The sequence below is a fragment of the Strigops habroptila genome, chromosome 2, assembly GCF_004027225.2.
Source record: "Strigops habroptila isolate Jane chromosome 2, bStrHab1.2.pri, whole genome shotgun sequence".
NCBI lineage: Eukaryota > Metazoa > Chordata > Aves > Psittaciformes > Psittacidae > Strigops > Strigops habroptila.
This window is the reverse complement of record NC_044278.2, coordinates 111,217,896-111,240,353: the sequence shown is the minus strand read 5'-3', so window position 1 is coordinate 111,240,353 and position 22,458 is coordinate 111,217,896.

The following is a 22,458-nucleotide window of genomic DNA, read 5'->3' as shown; positions in this document are numbered from 1 at the left end:
ATGGACTGTCACAACTGTCTTAAATTACTTATTATATGCTACAGCTGTCCTAATAGCCATCTTATTTATGCTTCAAACCATCTCAACAGAGGAGTTTAAACATATTCAAGCAACATAATAGCAAAATGAGGTCTTTTCAGGACATTAGTAGACAGGGATTGGAATCATGAGAGAAATAATCACCTATGCCAAGGCAATGGTCCAGCTGAGCATGCCTAGAAGCACAGTTGTACTTACCAATTTGGAGTTTGTTTGCAAAACCTGAACTACTAATGTCCAGGCATAAATGAAATGGTTTTGCTTTGTTAGGCAAACTTCTCCCCATTTTAATCTTTTTTTTAATTATTATTTTTATTTTAATTCACAATGTATCCTGCAGTTCTGCCTTTGAAATCATCCACAGCAAGATGACAACTTGATTTTTCCTGTAGTTTGTCATGAAGGAATTAAATTGTTGATGCATTCTTCTAATTTTATTAATATTGGCTCAATTGGCATACATTTTACTCAGAGAATGTCATTGGGCCATCTAACTTCAAGGGAAAAAAAAACCCTCAATTGATTTTTCATTTAAAAAAACACAAACAAAATTTGTCTAGAGAAGAGTAATTAAATACATATTTTGTTTAGTTTCAGAGTCTGCTTCTTTATATATACAGCTGCAAAATTATCCAGAGTGCTATGAACTTACAGTGCAATGACAATTTAATTATCTATTCTAAATATAGATACAACCATTGCTACATGGAAGGAAAAAATGCATAAAGATACTATTGTGAATCCTTGGAACTCAGAAATCAATAGCAGTTTTGCTCCTGACCTCACTAGAGACAGGATTTTCAATGCAGAATTTGTAAAAAGTAGCAGAAGGATTGCATGGAGGTAACACAGACCCTCTTGGTACCCAAAGAATAGATACAGATGAAGCAGCAATGTATCAATCAGTGTCCTAATAATAAGACAGATCTCTACCTTGCCCTTTCAGTAACACCCCAGACTTCACTGGGAGTATAAATTCAGATATGAGGCTTGATATTTTTGAACCACACACTTTTTAAAGGAAGCCAGCAGAATGGCTTGTGCTGGGTGAGAGAAATTCTCTCAGGCAAGGATCTGAAATGAGGTTTTCCATTTGCTTATGGCAAAGTGAAGAAATTATACAAAAATTATAGGCAAATGGAAGAGAAAGTAGAAATCTGATTTCCAGTTTCTTTTTTTAAGTTTCCTGAACTTTCCAAACAGCTGTAGGTGGCAGGTGGTTTGGGTCATGCTTCATACTAGTGAATAAGAGAGAAAATGGTTTATTTTCAGCAGTGCTAAGCGGCTGTGGAGGTTATTGCTTCAATAGGCTCTCAGCAACCCTGTGAATCAGACTAATTTTATAGGCTCTGTATCATCAGTTTCATGTCTTGTCCAGTTCTTTAAAACTCTTAAGCTAAGCACGTAGTGCCCGAGAAAGAACAATAAAGCACACAATCATCTCCTCAAATACTCTGTACTATAATATTCTATAAGAAGTCATTCAGTATGTTAAGAATATAGATATACTTCAAAGCATTGCCTAGTGATTCTTCCCCCACATACTGCTCATGTATGCACTTCTAATCTCTATTAGATATCCTTTCCATGCTTATATAGTAATAAAAAAGCTGTTTCACCTAGTTGCAGTTTAGAATGAATTTTGCTAATATATTGGGTTTTAAGCTTGAAATTGATGGTTTCATACTTTTGCTCATATATGTGGAGCTTGGCAAAGAATAAGTAAACCCATGTTTCACAACGAAGAAATCCAAAAGGGAATGTCGAGTTTAAATAAAGCTATACAACAATTTCTATCTGGAATAACCTAGATGACATAAAAGTCTTGTTTCAAATCACCTGTATTTTTCAGTACAGGGGCAGTCTATACTTAGCTGGCATTAAGTCGAAATGCCTCTTCCCTGGAGCTTCAGTCTCCAGTTCTAACACACTTAATTGAAAGTGATCTAATGTCAGATGTTTGAGTGTTTGTTGTCAGCATAGGGAACAAAATGATTCTGGAGGCAAAGGTGAAAGTGTTTCAACATCATCATCAACTGGAATATGAATTAAAATATTTATTGCCCACTGCTATGGGTAGCTAATTAGGTTCTTTATTCCACTTAAATCTATAATCAGTAATTTTTCCTTACTAAAAGATGTTCCTTTGATAATATGGGGGGGAGGTTTTGGTTTTTTTTCTCTTTGACTTCTTTTTTAAAATGCGTTTCTGCCTTCACAAATGCAAGTAAACAAGGAGGCATAGGAACAGACTGTGTGTGGCAGACGAGCAGCAATAATCATATGTAGAAAGCTGCAACCAGAAAACTTCGGTTGGAAACAAGTAAGATTGAAACTGAACTCAACAGAGCTCAGCTAGAAATGCATTTTCTTGTCAATTTTTTGCTTCTATTTAAATTTCCTTAGAACGCCTGATAATGTACCACTCGGTGGATAAAAAACTGGCTCGATGGCCGCACGCAAAGAGTTGTGGTAAATGGCTCGATGTCCAGTTGGAAACCTGTAACGAGTGGTGTCCCTCAGGGATCGGTGTTGGGACCGGTCCTGTTCAACATCTTTGTCGGTGACATGGACAGTGGGATTGAGTGCGCCCTCAGCAAGTTTGCCGATGACACCAAGCTGTGTGGTTCGGTTGATACGCTGGAGGGAAGGGATGCCATCCAGAGGGACCTTGACACGCTTGTGAGGTGGGCCGATGCCAACCTTATGAAGTTTAACCAAGCCAAGTGCAAGGTCCTACATCTGGGTCGGGGCAACCCCAGGCACTGCTACAGGCTGGGCAGAGAAGAGATTCAGAGCAGCCCTGCAGAAAAGGACTTGGGGGTATTGGTTGACGAAAAGCTTAACATGAGCCGGCAGTGTGCACTTGCAGCCCAGAAAGCCAACCGTATCCTGGGCTGCATCAAAAGAAGCGTGACCAGCAGGTCGAAGGAGGTGATCCTGCCCCTCTACTCTGCTCTTGTGAGACCCCACTTGGAGTACTGTGTACAGTTCTGGTGTCCTCAACATAAAAAGGACATGGAGCTGTTGGAGCGAGTCCAGAGGAGGGCCACGAGGATGATAAGAGGGCTGGAGCACCTCCCATATGAAGACAGGCTGAGAGAGTTGGGGCTGTTCAGCCTGGAGAAGAGAAGGCTGCGTGGTGACCTCAGAGCAGCCTTCCAGTATCTGAAGGGGGTCTACAAGGATGCTGGGGAGGGACTCTTCCTTAGGGACTGTAGTGGTAGGACAAGGGGTAATGGGTTCAAACTTAAACAGAGGAAGTTTAGATTAGATATAAGGAAGAAGTTCTTTACAGTGAGGGTGGTGAAGCACTGGAATGGGTTGCCCAGGGAGGCTGTGGATGCTCCATCCCTGGCAGTGTTCAAGGCCAGGTTGGACAGAGCCTTGAGCCACATGGTTTAGGGCAAGGTGTCCCTGCCCATGGCAGGGGGGTTGGAACTAGATGATCTTAAGGTCCTTTCCAACCCTTACGATTCTATGATTCTATGATTCTATGATTCTATGTAGAAAAAAGGGTTTTACATAATTTCTGAGGGCTGTCAGCCTCTCACCCGTCATTTCATCATGTCTAAATTCCCTCAGCTATATTATCTTATATTTCACCCTCTAAATTCTTGGGAAACCAAAAATCAAATAATCTACCCCTTGCTTATTTATTATGTGGTAGGATTACAACTGCAAGAATCAAAACCTATCTTTATTCGTCCCTCAATGGCTTTTTCTTAGACTCATTTTCTTTCTGACGTTTGGCATTATGGATTTGTGTTCTAATCTTTCACTCCTTAAATGCATAGAAATCCTATGATTGGACATTCAGATACATGTTTACACATAAGCTAGTTGTCTGTGTTAGAATATATAAATGAGAAGTATCTGAAGACTGTGCTTGAACATACGACAACTGTATTAATGTTGAAAGTTGTGACTGTCATCTACAGATGTATCTGCAGAAAGTTTTAACTCTGTGTTTTCCCTGTACCTCTCCATTCAACACAGAAGTTTACATTTGTGGAAAAAAACCAAAAAAGACCAATTAAAAAAAAAAAAAAAAAGAATTGAAAACAAGAACAAGGAACCGAAATGCACTAGGATTTATACACTTCATATATTTCTTTCTTGTTGCCATAGTTCTTTATTTCTCTTGTGGATAATTTTTAACAATAGAGAATGCCAAATTATTAGGAATAGAGATTTCCTTTGAACTAAAGTAAATAGAATCCCTAAAACATGGGAGCTATAAAACACCAACAGTAATACCTCAAAAGGCCTTTGAAGAACCACATGGGTAAGCTAGTGTAACGTTACTTTGTCCATTCAGAGGATTAACCTGGCATAAATCTTTTTTTTTATTCCAATGCTCTATTGACCATAACATCATTTGTCTGGAGGAAAACTGACAGAATAGCATAACTATATTTAAAACCCAAATGTTTCCTGGCCTAGAACAATACATTCTCCAGAGAGTAACAGAGTTCAAGTGAGCTGGAACATGTTGTTTCTCCTGTTTGCTGGCAAACCTGCTCCTCCAAAGTGCACAGACATCTGTAAAAGGCATGGTAAGGGGAAAATAGCCTAAACACCTGCAGCAGTGTGCACAGGGAGGATGGTGCTATCTATCTCTAACATTTTAATTCTTTGTCTTCTCAGATTAGTGAGTTACTGGCCAGCCAAAGTCAAGTCCTGGGGGATTCAGATTTGTCAGAGTGGCAATCAGTGCTGAGAGGCAGGTACATTCAGTTTGAAGGAGTGCAGTGATAGCATTGATGTATTGCATAAGTCTAATATTCAATCTGCATTTGTAGGCATAAACTCTTGTGTACAAACCTGGATGTGGCTCAGAAGAAAGATGAGACTGACACACTTATTGGCTACCATATTGCAGTTCTTCATCTGGAAGCAGAATTAGGAGCCCATTCTGTGTGCAAGGATACTATGATTTTGTCTGCCGAATACACAAAGGATGCCTCCGTTCGGAATGAATAATCTCATCTGTAATGCTCAGTCCAAAGGACTAGGGACATTTAGGTGATTTCTAATTGCATTACGTTGACTATTCTGAGCAGTTCTTACAAGCATTCCAGCTTACATTTTGATGGAAGAGATCACCTCTCTCTGTTGGACATATTGGTCAATTCTGTTTACTCTTTCCAGAAGGTTTTTGTTCATGAAAGACAACAGCTGGATATCAATATTTTATGTCTTTCTGCATGCATACTCATAAAATGAGAGGTGCATTAAAAATTGTCTCTGCACACATACAGAGAACCACTAGAGGCCATCATATACCTCTCTGTATAAACACAAATACATTTCAATTAATGCATAAAATTGACACATAGGAACCTGTTGATGACCATAAAGGGAGAATGTCCACTGCTGGCATCTCAGAAATGGAGAAGACAAGAAGAAAGATCAGGCTCCAAATGGACATATAAAAATAATTTTTGAAAAAAAAGAAAAGAGATTAAAAGGAGGCATTTATAAAAAAGTGCTTAAGCAGTTAAAGCTGGGAGTAATGTATATGGCTTTACTTGATCTCCAGCTATCACAGAGGAAGAGGCAGTTTCCCTGCATGACAAGGGTGAGAGAGTCCACTGCAGCTGCTTGTGACCAGGTGTTTGCTGAAGGAATGTTTTTCAAACACTAACTGCATAGTCAAGTGTCTGTATGCAATCTGGTATCCAGGTAACATTAGCAGAATCATTTCTCTCCCAGAACTAAGAATTAAACAATATGGCTTTGACCTCCAAATGTGTTTGATGGCTCACAGCAGGCTTCTAGTTCTTTGCATCTATTACAACAAATTCCCTGGCATAATTTGTCATATCTATTTGTTTCCCAAGGAAAACATATTAAGTTATAATTAAAATGAAAACTTAAATGTAAACAAGGAATGGTATTTGTACTTTCTAATGAATGTATAAATTCTACCATAATGCAATCACACTCTGTCTTTCTGTTTGATCCTATTAAAGTCAACAGGAGTGCATTTGACTTCAGTAGGAAATTTATTCATTCCTTTGCGTCAGTACTTTCTCATATCCATCTGTTTTTTCATATCTGTATTTCTGTATTACTGTAATGACTCAGAGCCATCTTCTATGGACAGAGTTTCTACTGTGTCAGGCACGAACATGATCTAATGATTAGACTGTAAATATTAATATATTTGCCCGAGTTAGAGCTTCCTTCAGTGATGGTATAATTGTAATTCTCCTTCTATAAGAGAATAGGGTCATGTCAGACTTTGGAGTCCTCTTTGACATCTTTATTGTTTTCTTTTCTTTCTTTTTTTTTTTCCTGTGATCCTTTTATTCAAATTAAGAACTCTCCCACAGCAAGGCAAAAATTAGGGAAACCCAGCTAGGTTTTCTCAGCAGCGGGGTTTGGGTTGTGACACTCAGTCTTTCAGAAGAGCTCATGACCATGACTGTTCTTACCTTTGATAGTCAGGTATAAGATAAGATGCACTGCAGAAATTGTCCTTGTTTCATAAATAAGCACAATATTTCTCCTTTGCCAGAACAAAAGGGAGAATCAGGACAAAAATATTTTCTCATGGGAAAAGAAATTCTTATTGAGCATTGAACATGTATTTCTATGAGATGGCTGGATATGTAGAAGGTCATAGTCGATAGCCATAGGTGTTAAATCCAAGTAATAGTCAATACTGAGAAACAGGGAGCATCAATCTGCAGAGTTATGTTAATACAACTCTGCCTTCTCCCACTCAGTGTTAGTTCATGTCTCTGGCTGTCCAGGGGTGTATCAATCCATCTGCAGCTTACTGTGTGATAACTGTGATAGTTCATTATGCAATGATGTTTGACAAGTGCCTATCTGAGCTATTTAGTCCTATTAGTGCTTATATTGACTTAAATTAGGTCTGTCACTTTGTTTAAAATAATAATAATAATCCAGGTAGTTATAAAGTAGAGCTTTCAGTTCTTTAACTTAACACAAAGTTCACACTGCTCCTTAACTAACCAACTCTATAAATTGGATCTACCTCAGAAATCCAGATTGTGGACATATAACTCATTATCAGAGAGATTGCTTACCAGGCCGCTTCCAGTGACACTATTATCACTACTCATACAAGTCGCTTCTCAGTGTTGGGAGAAAGTACTGCTCTTCAGCATTAATAAGACTCACAGAATCTGGAAACAGGTCCTGTTTCTATTTTGCACATAGCAATATTGTCATGTAGCGGCAGTAAAATGTTAATAACTTGCTTTTTTTTCTGAATTCCTTCTAAGGCAGATTTAAACATCTCATACTCCACAGACAGGCAGGAAAAGTAGCCTCTGGCAGAACAGAGTAATTCTTAGGATCAGTAATTTGGTCTGGGACTGGCATATTTCATGTTCATTTGACTCATGATTCATTAAATACTGACCAATATATTAACAGTGCATTTGTGATGTTCCCCCTCCTTTGTGATCGTGATGAGGTTCAAGGCTTTCCATAGTGACAGACAAGTTTGCTACATCCAGCCTTGCCTTCATATGTCTATGCTGAAATTTCACATGGACTGGTGCATCAAGGATCTTTGCTGGGCTTGCAGAGGTGGTCAAAATACCATGCTGGTATGATTGCATTAGCCTTAGGGCTAGAGCGCTTTATGGTGTGCTGAGCCAATTTTCCTCCCACTTCACATGCTGGCTATGTCTGTATTAAGCCCAGTTATGGCTTCAAAGAGGTTTGCAAGTGAAAAATCTTTGAGACACATACCTGATCTGCTTGCTCCATGCAGTGAGTAGAGGGTCCATCCAAGTTCTCAGTTCTTTAAAGTCTGTTTTCAATGCTTCCTCCACCCTCTTGCTGTTGAGAAAGTGTTAACTGCATAGGAAAACGGGCTGGGAAAGTCTAGCCTTACAAACAGTCTTTGCCACTCACACAAGGAGCATGTTGCTGACAAATTGCCTTCTGGGTACAATGATAGCAGCTTAAAAATCAACTTCCAGTTGCTTCTGTTTCCTACTGGAGGTAACCACAGCTAAAATCTGATTGATTTGTCCCTTTCTACTCTGCTTCAACTGAAAAAAAAGTGGAGGGGGGGGGAAAAAAGAAGCCAGTAGATTCCAGAATTTAACATTTAAATATGCTGAACAGTTTTTATTCCTTAATAGTTACTGAGCTAGCAGACTGGAGAGGGTGGTAAGGTCTGCAAGGGGGTGTGACCAGCAACCAGCAGCTGTGAGGGACAGTAACCTCTTTAGTCACACATCTGAAACAATGGCAAGATATGCGAAGCTCTTACTCAGCTTGTTTCAAGGACCTCAGCGCACCCATGTGATGAAAAGCATGCTCTTAATCTTCAGTATCACACTTGATCCTTCCGTTTGCTGTCACGTTTAAGCAAAGAAAATTATATCCTTCTGCACCATTGTGGCACAGGAGTTAAATTAATAAAATTCAGATAAATATCTGCCCTACACTTCCATAAAGTAAAAATGTATTAGGAATCTATTTTGATAGGCTCTTCTTATCCATTTTTCTTGCATTTTATATTTTTTCTTGTGTAAAGATTTATATTTGCTCACGTGTTCATTGTATTTTTTATTCCTGATTGCTTCAGAGGCAGCAGAGCTGTTGCTGCTTTTTCCCTCGCTTTTCATTTAAAGATCTTTATTTGGCTTTTTTTTTTTTTAATTCTTTCATTTAATGTCAATCCGTTTTGATTAAAAGACCTTTATCTTTTCCCTTGTGTGCTCATTCTGTTGTGTGCTCTCTTTTGGTTTGTGGTATCAGGTTTATGCCTTAATTATGCTTCCTTATGCCTCTGTATCCTGGTACTATTTTAATTAGCTTGACTTTTCTTACAAAGATCACAACTTACCCCAGAAGTTAGGTCCTCTAAGTGGAAGTCATATTCATTTTATCTGGTACAGGGAGCAGACATCTCACCTCTGCAGAAGCCTCAATTCTATCCATGGGTTTGTACATTGCCTAAGCGTGCTTGCAGGGTAAACCATGCACCAAGCACAGTGCTGAAGAGGGCTGGCCAATAAGGAGCATTAGGAATTTCAGCAGGGTCTAAAGGGGCAGCAAGATCAGGCTACAGCTGTTGGGTTTATTTGGTGAAGAGGTATGAAAGTAACTGCCCAAAGAGTTTTCTAAGATAATATCAGGATATCTGATAGGTTGTAGTGAGGTGGGTGCCAGTCTCTTCTCCCAGGTGGTAGGAGTAGAGGAAATGTCCTCAAGTTGAACCAGGGGAAGTTTAGATTGTCTGTGGGGAAAGCTTCTTCCCCAGAAGGGTTTTCAAGCACTGAACAGGCTGCCCAGAAAAGTGGTTGAGTCACCATCCCTTATTACATGACATGTAAATGTGGTTCTTAGGGATATAGTTTAGTAATGGACTTGTCAGTGTTATGTTAACACTCGGACTCAATGAACTAAAAGTCTTTTCCAACCTAAATGATTCTAGGATTCTATGAGTCTATCTTCTCTTCAGACAGAAGTCTAATTTTTCTATGGACAAGTTCAACAAAAGAAATACAAAAATAAACCTTTTACAAGGCCACTTGAAACTTGTTATGCAGAAGCTCTTCTATCTGTGTATTATATTTCTGGTTATGCTGCTGGGCTCTCTACCTCTTTCCCCTGATTTTCTTTTTTTTAATAGGGTCATTATCAAGGTATGTAAGGTAAACTGTAAGCAGAAGGTTCAAATTTACATGAGCTAGATGTTCCAGTGGAGTGAAGGACTGTATCTACACATGAGCAATCAGCTCCTTACCCAAAGAATCATAATGCATAGAATTGAAAATTGCTCTTTGGAAAGGATTTCTGGAGACCATATCCAAGATCCATCTTGCAGCAGGACCACTGCCAATGCTAGATCACTTCAGCCATCGCTTTCTGTAGCTAAGTCTTGAAACCTTCCAAAGATAGACACTCCATGCCCAATCTGGGCAAACTGATCTGGTGCTGCACTACCTGTCTGGAGAATTTTTTCCTGATGTCAAGTCTGAAGAGACTTGAGTCTATAGCAGGTCTTCTGACTATTGAGAGTTTTGGTCCATAATTTTTGTAACTAAGCTACAAGAACCCCTGTGCTGCTATTAATGTTCCTGCTCCCCCTTAGCCTCTTCTTTGCCACCATGGATAAACTTACCTTAGACTTGCCATCTATTTTTTATTTTTTTTAAACCCAGCCAACTTAAGATATGGTTAATGATTAATACGCCTCTTTAATGTGTTCAGTACAATTGATATATTCAGTTAAAACTACAGTGCTTAAAACAATAGATCTGTGCATCAGTATGCACAGCCTTGATGCATTCAGGGAAGTCAGAATAACCATACCTGCTACAAATGACTGCACACAGCAGCTCTGGGTTTATTATCAGGTCTATTACCTAGCAACTGGATAAATGCATTTATTTAGAGACTATAGGTAGAAGTGGGCAACACAGGCAGAAACTACCATAAGGAAATAGTTGGCATGTACACTGAACTGAAACGCAAGAGCAGCATGACATCAGGCATAGAACTGTTAGTAGTTAAAGAAGATGATTAAGAAATAATATCTTGGACAAAGCATCAAGAGACTTAGAGAGATGGAATGGATGATCAGTCGTTCAAAGCCTTGAAATGGAGAGTATAAAAAGGCTGACAGAAATGCAAGAAAAGCTTAGAAAGCTATCAAGGAAGAAAAACCTATTTGAAAGATATTCTAAGACACAGGGTGAATGGAAAGGCTGAAATGGAAGGTGAAGAGGCCAGAAAAGACAGTTACAGTGAGGAAAGAGACTTAAATACTAAAAGATGAACAAAGAATTTGTCTGGACACATAAAGTCAAAATTGTAATGCTAGTGCAGAGAAAGAGGCACAAGGTTAAACAAAGTCTTGGATCTATGAAATGAAGGAGAATGAAGAAATAATGCTAACAACATACATAAATTACATGAATTTATTGCACCAAATTTATTGCACCAAATTTATCCCTGAAATCAATGGAGTTCTGAAGGCCTGAATTCAGCTCAGTATGCTTATGTTAGGCTTACCTTGTATTATAAATAATAAATGATAATAAATGATAATTACAGTATGGATCTACCTTTTACATGTAACTGTTTTATTTATATTGTTTTCATTGTATGCCTCTGGAGAGTCCTATACCTTATTCTGAAGACTGCTCTGAAATCTGGATATTGGTATTGTTTGGTGTAAAGATAATGCAGAAAAGTATCACTTTGGCATGAATGGCAGAAGGAATACGGTTCACTTCAGTGCATAACACTGGTTAGAAGGTTCAGTAACCATGAGACTGAAGTTTGGCTGTGCTTGTGGGGTCTTGGTTTTAGTAAGATGTATTGTGTTTAGATTTGTGGGCAAGACAATCAAAATAATTATACATGTTCAGTGAAAACATGTGCCATCATGCATGCAAAACTAATGTAATACCAAAACCACTCAAAATCTGAGTGGTACCATTTTGCATTGAATTTGAGCTGGGTTAAATTATTATGTTGGAGTCAAGACAATGATAAATCAGGCTGGCTTTTTCAGTAAATATGAGGAACATATGTATTTATTCAATACATTTTATTATTGAGGTAGAAGGTGGGTAGGATATTTTATAGGCACAGAACATGTCTCAAGATTATAGGAAACTTCCTTGGGGGCTAGTACTGTAGCAGTATCTGAATTGATGAGTACCTTATATCAGAGAAATGAGTGTGTACCATACCAGAGAAAAAAAGAAAAAAGGAAAAAAAAAAAAAAGAAGAGAGAGAAGGCAAAAAGAATGATGGTTCAGAGTGTTTTGAATCTCTGCTTATGTTTCTCAAGTCCAGAATTTCGTGTGCAGGTTTTCTCAGCTGGAGTCATGATTCCAGTTTTCTCTTAGAAAGTGTCTTGACCCTTATCTGCTTAAATGAAATGCTGATGGAAAAACAGATGGCTTCTTGTCTGTGATTCTCAGCATACAAATGAAGTTGTTAGAAGTAAAAGCATCAAAGAATAATAATAATAATAATAAAATACATATTTTTTTTGGTATGATGTTTGATTCCTTGTCTGGTGATGAGGTATCCTTTACAGTTGCCTGTGGTCCCCTTCTGCAGTCCACAGGCATGGGAACTTTGATGGATGTGTTACACAGTGTATTTTGAATCCAAATCTACTGCATTTGTGAAATGCTTTTGTTATTTAGAAAACAAAACTGGTAAGCATACAGATGTACAAAGCTAATACTTTAGGATCTCAGACTAGAGGCTAGTCCTGAGATAATCAAAGTATCAGTCACAACCTGATATTAAACACTTTCAAGTTCTATAAACAGTTTTATCAGTTACAATGGACTGTTACCTAAATCATCTTATGTCTTGACCCTTACAACCAATTTTAGCTATTAAGTTGTATGAGCTCAAAAGTTCTGCTTCTGGTTTTAATCAGATATTTTTGTTACTCTTCGTATCACAGTAGTACTCAAATTAGTTCAGAGAGGTACTATGACAAGAATTGCTCTGTTCCTGTACCCCCCTATATATATATATATATAAAAATTATCAGTACAAAGGGAAAAATAGTCTCACAGTCCCTGTTCCAGAGTTAGGGAACTTGACATATGTTGGAGTGATTGTCAGTGTCACAGTGAAAGTCTGAGGCAAAACCAGTACTGAACACACATCTTCTGACTCCTAGTTTGGTAATTTAACTACCAAGTTTGATAACTGATATAATGTAAAAGGGTAAACTGGATGGTTCATTAAAGGATCCCTTTTGATTCAAATTATACTATTAGAGACAATATTTTTGACATGGGAAACCATATCCCAACCCTCTTGTCTATCATTTGAAAGACATAAAACCATCATTTGTCATGGCACTCTGCATCTCAAATGATCAGCTGTAACTTCCGATCCCTTTGAGTAGAATAGCTGGGGGCTGAAATGCCGGAGGAAACAAGTATAGAATCATAGAATCATAGAATAGTAAGGGTTGGAAAGGACCTTAAGATCATCTAGTTCCAACCCCCCTGCCATGGGCAGGGACACCTTGCCCTAAACCACGTGGTCCAAGGCTCTGTCCAACCTGGCTTTGAACACCGCCAGGGATGGAGCATCCACAACCTCCCTGGGCAACCCATTCCAGTGCTTCACCACCCTCACTGTAAAGAACTTCTTCCTTATATCTAGTCTAAACTTCCCCTGTTTAAGTTTGAACCCATTACCCCTTGTCCTACCACTACAGTCCCTAAGGAAGAGTCCCTCCCCAGCATCCTTGTAGACCCCCTTCAGATACTGGAAGGCTGCTCTGAGGTCTCCACGCAGCCTTCTCTTCTCCAGGCTGAACAGTCCTAACTTTCTCTGCCTGTCTTCATACGGGAGGTGCTCCAGCCCTCTTATCATCATCGTGGCCCTCCTCTGGACTCGCTCCAACAGCTCCATGTCCTTTTTATGTTGAGGACACCAGAACTGTACACAGTACTCCAAGGGAGGTCTCACAAGAGCAGAGTAGAGGGGCAGGATCACCTCCTTTGACCTGCTGGTCACGCTTCTTTTGATGCAGCCCAGGATGCGGTTGGCTTTCTGGGCTGCAAGTGCATACTGCTGGCTCATGTTAAGCTTTTCGTCAACCAACACCCCCAAGTCCTTTTCTGCAGGGCTGCTCTGAATCTCTCCTCCACCCAACCTGTAGCAGTGCCTGGGATTGCCCCGACCCAGGTGTAGGACCTTACACTTGGCTCAGTTAAACTTCATAAGGTTGGCTACATGGGTAAATATGTCACAAAGAAAAAAGGATGAGCAGATAAATCAACTGCTTACAGGTTGGTTATAATAATTATGTCAAGTCTTTATGACAGGTTCTCATATGGAATTTTTTAGACTGTTACACTGTAAGCTGCCTTATAAGAAACTTAACATAAGTCTATGAATGTTAGCTTATAATTATGCTTTATATGTTCTTATGCTGTAGACTAAAACTCACATGATCTAGGCATTTAGATCCCACCTAATCTTCACTATCTAATGTCCGCTATTTGATAGTCAAATGAAAACACCATGTTCTCTAACTCCTGTTCAGTGACAGCACAGATTTACTCGTTATGAAAATCCACAGTGCCCCAGGCTAATTCTTTCACTCCCTGACTGCTGTATCTGCTCAGCAGACTACTTCCTTGCTTTCTCAATGTATTCAGGTGTATAGCACGATTTCCCAAGGGAAATACAAGGTCTATTTGTCTGAAAACATGTCTTAGACTAGCTCTGCAAGTCTTGAAATCTAGGGAAACTACTCACTACTCTTCAGTACTGGTAAGCTGAGTACCTTTTCTTGTTATGTAGATTACTCTTAGGTTTTACATGTCAAATTTCTAAGTAAATATTTGTTTTTCAGCTCTAAAGGTCTCCAGGGGACTAGCTTAAACTCACTAATCTTTTTTTGCAAATCTCAACAGTTTTCATGAAGCTGTCATCACTGGTAAAATTCTGCATATTAGATCCCCCACGTGTAGGCTGACTATAATTCCACTGTATTCAGGAAAAAGAAACACATTTCTGCTGGTTTGGAGAAGCGTAAAATCCTATTCCTAGTAATTTAAAAGGAATGTAAGATTGAGAAGCACCTTCTGGAATGCCAAATTTTAGCTGCTGATATTGTAGTCAGCAAAGTCATATAATCTCATGCATGAAATTATTAAACTCAGTTTCAGTTGTCTGCTTTCTTCCATAACATCCACAAGAAGGTTAACCAGAATCTTATTTTATCAATTGCTAAAAGCTGTTTCCAAATCTCATTTGCACTGGACCCACTAAAAGACATACATGACTTCTCCAAAAATTCTGTTTAATTTGTTTAAAACTACAGAATGTTGAACTAACGATTTGGCTCTGATGTATTTCTCTTTAAAAGAATTTCACTTGTTGTTTCAATTATACTTGTGTGTGTTCTATCTTGAAGTGCTTTAATGCCAGAATATCAACGTGTCTGAAAGCCTTGTTACTCAAACTCTTTACCTAATCTTCATTTCAAACACAACTTTGAAGAAGACTGTCAGTGTTAATCCACTGAGGAAAGTGTATTGAAAACAAATAATATGATAAATAACATGCTTCTCTGAGAGCAGATTACCATCTGGTTGTTTATTTTTACATTAAAATGAGGTTTACCAAACTTGAAAGCAAGATTTTCAAGTCTAGACACCAAATCTACTCATTTCTCCTTTTCAGTGAGAGGACAGTGATAGTGATACTGATACTGATGATAATATATTGCTTAGCATGTCAAGAAAATCTCTTTTCTGAATACCTGTTGAAAGATGAATGAATTGTTTGCTAGACTTTCAAAACAGAAATGATTTAGCTCTGTGAGCTTAAAATGGTGTTGGACAAAATAATTCATGGAGGGTATTCTCATGAAATGGGACAAATCATAACAAGCTGTATCTCAGCCTGGTGTCTGTGATTCTCAGCAGTTGTGTGAACTTCTACTCTGGGTAAGCAAATGTCCTGGATGCCACACAATTCTGCAGGAACTCTACTATAAAACCAATCACATGTATGCAGTGAAAAAGCGAGGCTGATTAAGGAATAAGGTTTTGCCCATATTTATTTTGAATCTCTGTTTCCTGGTACACTGTAGGATAATAAGCACATGATGGGTATACTACAAATAGTGATTACAAGTGGTTTAGGCATTCAGAGATAGTCAACTAATCCTCTCAAAACCTCAGAGTAGGCTTATCTCTGTTTACTTCTACGAAGATCATTGCTGCAGTTGTATTTTTTTAAGGATTAAAATAAGCCTGACAGGTTAAGCTTTAGTTTTAGTCGAGTGAGTTTATGAGCATAGAGTAAATGGAAAATGAAGAGAGAAATATTTTTCTTTGTAGAGTGAGTTCAGAAGATTACTAGGTTTCTTCCTTTTCCCAGAGAACCCACACTGAAGGGCCTGCAAACAGACACCCACAAGCAGCCTGAAGAGATAGCAGTGCGTATTAGAGCTTAAATATGATAAAGAAAATGAGAAGGAAGTTAAGGGAAAGAAAACATTAAAATGCACTAAGCGCGTATGATACGACCTTCACTGGTAGCATTGCTATATAGTGTCTGCCAACAACCAGACGCCATACCAAAAGGTCATGCTTTTAAATGGTAGAAAGAGAGAGGGCTTGGGTCTCTGTAGTAAACCCTAGACCCGAGTATTATTTCTAGTTTACATCACATATATGTTAGATGCAATTTCCTGGAGGATAACTGCTTAGATCTTCATCAAGTGTGATTGATTGGCTTTGGTGGATGCTGAGCAGTCAGTGGCAATATCTGCTTGCTTGGGATGTAGGAACAAAACTGTTTTCTGCATATTTCAGAACAAAGACCTATGTGCTTATCCCAGGGTCTAAGATATTATAGAGATGTATCTCTTCTGCTAGAGTTACTCTGCTAATATCAGTGAACATGTGGTGCCCCTAGCTAAGCATAATGTTCTAATCACTGGGTCATAAAGTGTTTAATTAGGGCTACCATCCATCCCTGACACATTCAGGAAGACTGTGAGTTTTGGTGGACACTGGAGTTCTGCTTCACAAGACATGACTGCTCTGTATCTTTTCCCCAAGTTGCAGTGCATGTCTGTATTGCAAAACCTAAAATATTTCCAGGAGCCTGTCTACTAGAGATTGGCCAGTTCACTCAGTACATATTTCAACATATCCAGGTAGAAGAGAAAGGGCTGAGTTTGTGTAGTCAGCAGGAGTAAAACCTCTGTGGGGACTGTGCTGCTTTTTCCAGAGAAACCTTGTACTACTGAGACTCTGGCTGCACAATTTTAGTCCTGTCACACAGCAGCAGTCAGCTGGCTGAAGGGTACTGAAGCTCTGCAGAGCTATCTGCTTTGATGAGCACCCTAGTGCACATTGGGATCTTTGTCTCCCTAAATATCCAGACTGGCACCTGTTTGGAGCATGGTGTGGTTTCTGTCATGTCCAAGTTCCCTCTCGTTGGAGATTAAGGCATGCAGCTGTAGGGGAGATGACTTGGTGCACCTGCATGTTTTATTCTGATGTGGAGCTGGGCACACATCCAGGGTACTGGAAGATGTTTCTGAGTGAGGTAATAGAGAAATCCTATCTAGCAACCACGGTCAATAGGAAGAAAAGACCCATGAGGAAACCAGGAATATGTCCCATGTGACACGTGGTGAAGGTCAAATAAAGAACCATTTCTTCTCTGCAGCGATGATGTAATGATGCTCTTCCTTGCCACAACACGCAGTCTCAGCTTAACATGGCAGAAGAGATCCAGGCAAGGCAAGAGGAACCTGAGGGAGCCTGGCAGTCAGATTCTGGTTGAACTATGCATTTTCATTGATCAATCAATCTCCTTACAGAGAGCAGTTGTTCTGAGTGAGGGAATCAGGTGCCACAACAAACAAATAAATCCAGTGCCAGCAAATGTGAGAAGAAATGAGATGCAGGTGCCACACACACACAAAAATAATAGTGGGAGGGAATTTGAGAGCACAGGTCTAGGAAAAGGGCTTTTCAGTTGAATAGAGCAGTTGGGAGGACTGTGGTTTAGTAAATCAGGGGTTCCCTCCTTCCATGCTGTAGAAATTTAGGAAAGAATATGGAATTTTCTCATGTTCATATTTATCCCACATAGTTCTTTCACCCAAGGACTTTGACCCAGAAATCATACACCGACCTCAATATGACAACTGAGACAGTTAAAAGTTGAACTGTAAATGTTCTTTGCAACAGATGAAGGATTTCGACGGTAGCAAGTAAAAACTTGCAAATGATAGTGTGAGCAGAGGACAAAAATTAATGAAAGATATTGAGTTATTTTTCATATTAATTCTAAACTACATGAAACTAAGCTAAAATACATGGTATTGCACTGTATAGAGAAAGGCTGTAGGTCAGGGTCTCAGCTGTTGTGAATTGGGTTATACCTATTGATGTAAAACTAGCTTCAGGTCTCAAAGTCTATATATTATACTGATTTACACCAGCTGAAAATCTGATCCAACATTTTCTGTCACCACATATCATTTCCCTGGGAGCATAGCATTGAAATCAAACTCTTGGGTTACTGGCCTACTCATTTGGACTAATTCCCTGGAAGGGGACCACAGCAAAAGTGGAGCATTGTTGACAAAAATAATTTTTTTGATGCCATTGTTTCACAGATGCCAGGATGATTTAAAATAAACTCCAGCTGCAGCAAGCCCTTCTGCTGATTTCCCTAATGAACTGTGAACCTCCAAAATGTTTCTACTGACCTTGTGCTGAATATGCTTTCAGAAAGGAAAACAGTACCATTTAGAAGTGAAGCTCATTTTGTTAACTTTGTGAACAGTCTGTCACTTACTGGTAGAACTCAGACAGCTGTGACAGTGAGGGCCAGGCCACACCAACCTTCTCACAAAGAGAGAGGGAGAGAACCTAGGGGAATTCAGAAAATAAAACACCTGAAGTGCTGAAAGTGAATGTTACGTCTGTTCCTGGAAATCACGGTTGAATGGTCCACTCAGGCTTTAGCATTAGGGATTTCAGCTCTCGAATCCTACTCCCTTTATGAACTCAAATACTTTAGGAAAGCCTTTGAATGAAGGTATCTTTACTGTGGACACGGAGTGATAAAATTAACTCAATTCAGAGACAACTTTTTGCAATATTACAGAAAACATATAGATGGTTGGGTTTTTATTAGTTGAAATAGAAGGAAACCAGTAAATAAACCTACAACAAGCATTTTCCTGTTCCCTGGGTACATCACCACATCAGTAAGAATGAAGATGAAGTCTGTGTTTCAGGATATTGTCATGTTACAGCTGTAGGCTGAATACATCAAACCAGATAAAAAACAGTATGAGAGAAACAAAACATACATGATTTAGAAAGTTTCTGCCTCCCCTAATCATTTTTGAGCTGTTTATAAAACTGTTTCTAACTCATTTACATATTACAAGGCCATATTCGTTTTAAGACAGACTCTGCCACCCTGACTTGTACCGTTTCATGGTACCTATGTTATAAGTAATGTCATTGAACACCAAAGGAATTTTCAAGGACTAAGATATTAATTACTAGAAGCACAGATATCAAACTTTGTTTCTTTCTGTGGTAGGTTTTTAATAGCAAAATACAATTCTGTTACCCACTCCCTCTTTTTTTCACATGCCATTAGCATAAGGTAACCATTGGCATGATCCCTTTTAATCGCATTTCTTCAGCTGCTTCTTGTGTTTTGCAGTGTCCTTTGTCAAAGCATTAGAAATGAATTTTAGGAATAAAATAAAAACCATAATAGCCTCACTTTCGTAGTAAGGTACCCAAAATGACAATAATGATACTCCTAACAAATGTTTTCACTGCCCCATTTTACCTAGAGCAGTTAGATGGTTCCTTTGTACTTGCATATCATAAATGATTCGTAGTTGGATGCACAAGCAAAACAGTTTACTGAAACTAATACCAGCAGTGGGCAGACCTATCTGTATTACTCTGGCAATGTTCCTTGCAGTAGCACAGTCAGTTGTAAACATACCAGGGAAAGCGATCTCTAACTAATTCTCATAATATTCACATATCAGCAGGAGGAATATCATCTTTGTTAGTATGGAGGCCTGCAGCCAGAATATACTTCAGCAGCCCAATTTTCCCATGTGTCAGTAGAAGGATTAATCTCCTGTCAGTATCTGTACCACCACAGTATTGAGCAAAATGATACAAACACATGGTTATGTGTTATTTGTTACCACTCTCAGTGGTATTTCTAATAGTTGGCTGGTCACAGAATTGCTTCTAGAACATCTCTGGAGAGAGGTCTTAATTTGTATCAGGGTTGCTATTCTAGACACTTAGTTTTTCCATTAACAGAAAGAGTACTGTCTACCCTGGTTGCAATGAGACTCAAAGGTAGTGTTATGTTCTTAATTTAAAATACTATTTTATTATAAAAATATTTTCAAAACTTAGGTCACATAAGCTAATGAACAAATAAGTGCAAGAGCAAATGAACAGATAAGGTGTTAGATTATTTAAAACAATTCCTTCCAAAATGTTTAGCAGAATACACTAAACTATTGCTTAGTACTGAAAACTCAGATTGTTTTCTGCAGTGTAAATTTGCATGAAGTAAAATTAAAAAAAGAACAACAAAATCCCAAACAGAAAAGAGTGAAAAACTTCTCAGTCAGTTTCCATGGAGAATTTTTTTTAAAGTAAGATTTCACTTTCCTTGGAAAAGAAAAACAAGTAATTGTTTGGGTTCCAGTTTGAGTGGCTTAAACACAAAAAATTCTCTTATGGTAAATGACAGAAATTCCTATATAGTGAATGGAGAACAGTAGATAGATACCTTTAAAAGCCTCTAGAGGGAAAACCTGTCTATCTTAGCACCTAAATGTGAATAGGCTAAAATTCAGCCTTTGTACTGAGAACAACCAACAGAGCAAGACTGCAGCTTCTATGTCTCTCTGTCACCCACAGGACTTTTTAACCCAGACTTATTCTGGAGTAGGACTCCAGAAAGAAGCAAGGTTTCCTCTTAAAGAAGTGGGAGTGGTTGAAGCACACCAATGATGGCAGATGATACTTAACAGCTACAAGACATCTCTGAATTTCTAAAGAGTCAGTAAGGAAGATTTAAAAAGAGATGAAAAAGGGAAAAAGACTGCTTTCAAAGCAACAAATGCACATTGCAGTTGGCCTGAAATATGAACAATGTGCTTAGCTATAGAGCTGGAAGATTGTAAAAAAGCCATACAATGCTTACAAAAATTCACATTTGTCCTCTTTTTATGAGCCTCTTATGAAGTCCTTGTCCTACATGCTGAGTGAGAAGCACTAGAAGTATTATCACAGCATGGTTGTTTAGATGATGATTCAAGCTTGATACTAAAATAGTTATGCTATCCTTCTCAAATATGACATATGACTAGAAGTATTCTATGATTCTATGATTCTAAGTATCTCATACATAGTTGTTAATGGGGAATCATTTCTTAAGTGTTTCACTTAATTTTGTCCAGCATTTTCCTCCTACAGACCTTTATTTTATCCCTTTGTGTTTCTTCAGAAGTCACCTGTCTAAAATGTCTTATTTCAATTTTTAAAGTTATTTGGTTTTAAATGTATGTAATTCCCTGTGAGTTCTATACAAAATGGATGCTGTGAGAGTCTTGTCAGATTGCAAATACCTTCTGTTTTTGAAAGAGACACTCTTGAAAAATGCACTGCTTTTTTCCATACTAATCATGCACTAAGGCTAACTACTGCATGGGCAAAAAAGCAGTTCAATGACAAAAGAAATTTTAGTCAACTCTCTTTCTTAAATAAGAAATAGAACTGAGAATAAAAACCTTCCTACAGTTCTTCAAACAAATATGAACATGGTTCTCCTTTTTTATATACCTCATCTGTATTTTCATGAAAAATTGCCTTTGTCAGCAAAGCTGGTTTAAGAAGCTCTGACTGCCACCACCTTTAACCAATTATTCTCACTCCTGTGCAGCCCTTTGACACTGCTTAGTTGTGCTGACAAAATTGATTCAGGATGTATATTGTAAATGAAATGGTCCAAGTTAGAAATAAAAATCAAAAGAAGGATCAGTTAAATCTGATTCCATCACAGTCTGTGAGGGGTTTGGGGTGCTGCATGGGTGCAGCTATTGCAGCATTGCTGGCATGCTTTGAATGATCAGTTCAATTACATATGTACTTTGATGTTAGGCTGCTACTTTGAACAATTTTGTGGTACCAGCAGTGATCCTGGCTGTTTGGCTTTTCCAATATATGTCTATTCCAGGAATTAACTTCCATGAAAGATAAAAATCTACCATGACAGTCAAATGGTCTCTGCTTGAGAAAATGTTTTGTTCCTTTACATTTCAGCAAAATTTCAATGGAACATTAAACCTAAGGAGATTCACTTAGATTGCAGAAGCTGTGCTGTCTTTATGCATGAGAGTCAAGCAACAAAGCACGTACACCCCCATGCATTCTCTTGGTAGGGGACCCATGGAAAATGCCACTTTCAATTCTATCTAATGTTTACATGCTAGGCAGTCTTCTTTCAGATATTGAGGGTGTCTTTTTTCTAATGTTCAGGCATATAGACCAATCCATCACATGGAACTGTCAGTGACATTTCTACCCCTTTTCTGGTTTTGTCATTAAAGTGAGGAAATAAACATGAGACCCCTGCTTTAGCCCTTCATTTTTCCTCTGTTAAGGGATTATTCGTTCACTTCTATCTGTAAAGACACGAATTAAAAATTAATGTCAGTGCATTCATTTTGTACCGGGTCTCATAATTCACCTGATCTGTATCTGAATTTACAATGCATTGGTACTTCAACATGCTTCAGGACAAAGATTTTTCTTCCATCTATATTTCCAAAAGAGTCCAGGAACAATTCTTGCTCCTCTGTTCTCAGTGGCATGAAGATTA